At 40.7% G+C, this 4,718-nt stretch overlaps 1 pseudogene; it reads right to left on the reverse strand.

The window, feature by feature from the left end:
* Positions 1-2,159: 2,159 nt before the first annotated feature.
* On the reverse strand, positions 2,160-4,482 carry LOC110549894 (small ribosomal subunit protein uS4-like; annotated as a pseudogene).
* Positions 4,483-4,718: the final 236 nt, after the last annotated feature.

Raw genomic sequence — 4,718 nt, forward strand, 5'->3', positions numbered from 1 at the left:
TAACAGAAATATTAAAACTAGGACAAAAAGACTTGTAATGATAACAGCAAAACTTTTGGCTGCATTCATGTAGAAGAGCTTTGAGATGTTATTTAGTTGTTTTTCAAATTCAAGCAAAGAATGATAATCTTTTTATGCTATGAGCATTACATAGATCTTTCGTTCAAAAATTTGGAAAAAATAAAACTGTCAAAACTCATATTCATAGCAAGGAAATAGAACCAGCCTAGATATCCATCAGTAGATAAATGGAAAATGAAAACGTGGCACAGATATGCAGTGGAATTTTATTCAGCTGTAAAGGAAAAAATTAAATTATGAAGTTTGCAGGAAAATAGATTGATCTAGAAAGCATTTTTAAACAAGGTAAACCAAATTCAGGAAGACAAATATTGCATCATCTCTCTTATATGAATATCTTAATCCTATATTTGTGCATAAATGGGCTAAGTGTGGGTATGAGCTATCAAACAAGAACGAGGACCATGAGAGGAGAAACAGAGATTTCAGGGCGATAGGATACGTGTGACACAAATGTGGAAAGGAGGCCGAGAAAATTAAAAGAGGGTGCAGGGGATAGGGAGAAAAGAATAGTAAGACCAAATTTTGTTTGGAAATTTCATAATGATAATTAAAATAAATAAATGATGATGATATGATAATTGTGTATTAACTATAATAAATAAAATAAACAAATCCTTGTATATGGTTGCCCAGTTTAAAATATAAATTGTTATTCTAGTTGGTACACTGTTTACTTTTGTATGTTTTTTGCTTCCATAGAAGTAGAAATAACTGTTTGTTAATATTGTATGTGTAAAGTTAGTCCTTGTTGGTGACATGCTGCCATTTGTCATTTCCATAAGCATTCTGCTGTGAATGTCCATTCTCTTATAACAGAAAGTGCTATTTATTCATCTATCTATCTATCTATCTATCTATCTATCTATCTATCTATCTATCTATCTATTATTATTTATGCTCATGGTGTGGTTGGGTGTGTCACAGTGATCCCATGAAGGCCAGGATACGACTTTGTGGAACTGATACTCTCCTTCCCTATTTTCATCAGCTCCTAGGATTGATCTCAGGCCTCTTGCACAGCAAGCGCCTTTACCATCTTGTGACATCTGAATATGACATTAACGTTTTTTTTTTTGTTTTGTTTTTTTTTTAAGGTTAGTGTCTTGCTAGGTGGCCCCAGGCTGTCCTCCTCTCCGGGCCTCATGATGAGAGTATTCCAAGGGTGTGCCAACACACCCTGAGACCTGTAGATTTTTGCAGTATGAACATTGCTACCCTGAGTAATCTTGAGCGTCTGCTGGGCTGCATCTTCTCCATGCTGGAAGCCTAGAACTTTTCCTTGAGAATACACGTAGAAGCAGAATTTTGGAGTAGAGCACAGTTTGCGTTTCCTGCTCTGCTATGTGTAGCCAGATAGCTCATCGGGGCGGCTGTGCTAACAGCAGCGTGCAGAGCAGTGTGAGAATGCCCAGAAGCTTCCAGTCCTTGTCCACGCATTGTCATTACCATGCTTACCCTTTGAACTTTGGCCCCGCTACGTTAGCTTTGACCTGATACTCTCACTTGTTTTCTTTCAAAAATTTAAAGATTTTATTTATTATTAGTATTAGAATATGTACATGTGTGTGCCTACAGGTGTGCATGTACAAAGGTGTACTTTCAGAAGTCAGAGGACAGCCTTAGGTTGTCGAAGAGGCTCTCCTCTCGCTGTGAGTTTGGGGCTTGAACTCAGGCCACCAGGCTTGCCTGGCAATGGCCTTTTACTCTCTGAACCATCTTCCTGGCCCTGGTTTGGGTTTTCTGAATATCAATGATACTAAGTAACTTTAATCACTGAACAAAGGTCTATTTTATTCTGCTTATTTTCTTGAGCTACTGATACGTGGTGTTTATTGCTATTGTTTCAGATCCCAGTCTCTTGCTTGTCGCATGTAGGAGAATTATCCTCTTCTGTTTTGTAATGTTGTCTTCTTAGAAACAGAGGCGTTAAATTTTTATGAGGTCCGATTTGTAGGATCTTCTGATAGTGTTTGTCTTGCAGGAAGGCTTTGCTCTTTGAGGACCCCATTACCTACTCAGGTGTCATCATGCAAAATCTTGGTGACTCGAATCCTCAGGTCTGTCATCCACCTGGAGTCATTGTATGCTGTACGAAAGGAATCACGTTCAATACTTTCTGTACTAATTGCCAGCTAGTCGTGTCCAGCTGCTGATGGATCACCCTCTCCTACCACCTCGCACTCTGAGACTGGATGTGAGGCTCACTCCTGGGCTTCTCACTGTGCTCTCTGTCTTTACAGACGTTCTGATCAGTAACCGTGAGGAGTAGAGCAAGCCCTTAGCGTGTAAAGTCCTGAGTGAATGTGTGCCATTGATGCGGGCCCATGTCAAGGACTCTAGCCTGAGACCCAGAAAGAAATGGCCAAGCCTTCCTCTGGGCCAAGTGTAAAGGCTGAAAGCATGGGCAGAAAATGTCCCCTGTAACTTTCTCCCTGAAGACTTCCACAGCCTGAAGAGTGCTTGCTTACAGAGACTGTTCTTTCTGAGATAAGTTAAACCTGTCCCCTTGATCCAGCTGTACACCATAAAACCCTGCCTTCTATTTATCTGTAATAACCCTACCTCCTTGTTCATACACATTATCACCTCACCACTCTGCTCAGTTCTTAAGAAACATGCTATGCTTCTGGAGGATGGTAGTTTCTCCAGCAGAGAGCCCAGATTACCCAAATCCAGCTTTTCCATGAATACGTACACATATACATGCGTTTTGTGTATCAGTCTTTCCTTCGTTCCCTCATTCCCTTGAAGCCCCAGTCAGCTCCACACCTGAAGCAGCACCTACAGCAGATAACAGTTCTAAATTTCAATACAGACAAATTTGTTGATCACTTCCTTTGTAGTTTATGAATCGGCTATTGTTCTGTGCATTCTGATGACAAGTTGCCTTGATCCAGCAGGCTTATGAATTTTTCTGTTGTTGTAAATTCTTTTGAAAGACATATTTTTCCTGATATATTGTTACTGGAGCTTAGGAATGAGATTGATTTTGCCTTGCTGGTTTTGTCTATCATTTTGTACTTTCTTCCTAAATGACTAAGATTACACATAAGGACATGTTTGTAATCTCAGGATTGATTAGTCTTTTTAAGACTGGGAGAACTCAATAAATGTCCTGGCTCAGGGTGAGCCTCAGCCTCCTGAGGACCAGGATTATAGGTGAGAGGTACCACATCCATTCATGTGTTCTTCCTTTTAGCCCGCATAAACACTTACTTTCATTTAAAGATACACTATTTGTTTGTTTATTTTGTATGTGTGTCTGTACAGTGCATGTCTGTGCCATGCACATATGTAGAAGTTGAAGGACAACTTGTGGGAGTTGAATTTCTTTCTACCATGTGGTACCTGGGGATGGGATTTAGGTAATCAGGCTTGGTGGGGCAAACACCATTACCTGCTGAGCCATCTTACAGGCCTGAGCTTCATCTTTTAGAATAAGCCACGGTCATTTTATATTAGACTCAAAAGTCTCATATATCCCAGGCTGCCTTCATTGTGCAGACATGGATGACTGAATTCCCAATCCTCTGCCTCAACCTTTCAAATGCTGGGACTCCAGGCATGTGCCATGATACCTAATTTGGATTAGTCTTTCTTTTTCCAAGTGTCAATTCTGTTTTATTAGTCAACTGGAAAACTAGACCATCCTCCAGTCCAGGAAGGTTTTAATTTAATCCTCTTCCTCATCATCACCAGCTCCACCACCACCGTGGCTTTTCTCGGCATTCTTCCTCTTCATCTGGCCTGGGCGGCCACCACCCAGAGCACGAAGCACAGAGAGAGAAGTCCATGTGCTCCTGGGAGTCCAGACGGACAAGGAAGGATGGGATGTTCACCACCTGCCTGCAGACCCTGATATGACGCTGGCGGATAAGCACACGGGCATGGTGAATAGATTTGGCCAGGCCCAGTTTAAAGACCTGGATTTGCAGCTGCTTCTCCAAGAAATGTTTAATCTTCAGGCACAGGATGTAGTCCAGCATCATCCAGCACTCAAATGCAAACAAGTCGCCCCAAAAGAGCATTGACTTCAAAAAGATGCCTCGAGTCCTTTACATCCAGTATCAGCAGCTCCGGGGAAGCCTTGCAGATCTTGGCCAAGGTCAACTTGACCCTCCACACTTCAGGTTTTTTCTGGAGCCCATATGCTCAGATCAACTTCAGTTCCGGGTCAAGGTGCGATTTCTCAAAGGGTCTCTGTGGGGTCACATAGGTTTTACGACAAAACCACCTTCTGGCAAGCAGCATGTTGACTTCTCTAGGCCCATGACCAGATTAGTCTTTCAAAAACTCCAAGTTTCTCTGGCTATGGTGCATATTTCTAGGCCTAGCAGCAGGGTGATCATGAATTTAAGAACAACCTGGGTTACATAGAGAGAGCCTATCAAAAACAAAACAAACAAAAACCAATAGACAAGAGAAAAAAATGTTTAACATCAGTTTTCATCAAATTATGTAAATTTGAACACATATACATAATTGAGTCATAAAATAGTATTAAAAACAATGTCTTCCAACATTTTTTGTGATCTAAGACAAATGTTTTGATGTCTTGATTTTTAATAATACTTATTTTTTTATGTTTCTGATTTTATGTCTGTATTGCAGTTTCTCCATTTACTTTATTTTAT

This window comes from Meriones unguiculatus, chromosome 20 (genome assembly GCF_030254825.1).
Source record: "Meriones unguiculatus strain TT.TT164.6M chromosome 20, Bangor_MerUng_6.1, whole genome shotgun sequence".
In the NCBI taxonomy this organism is placed as follows: domain Eukaryota; kingdom Metazoa; phylum Chordata; class Mammalia; order Rodentia; family Muridae; genus Meriones; species Meriones unguiculatus.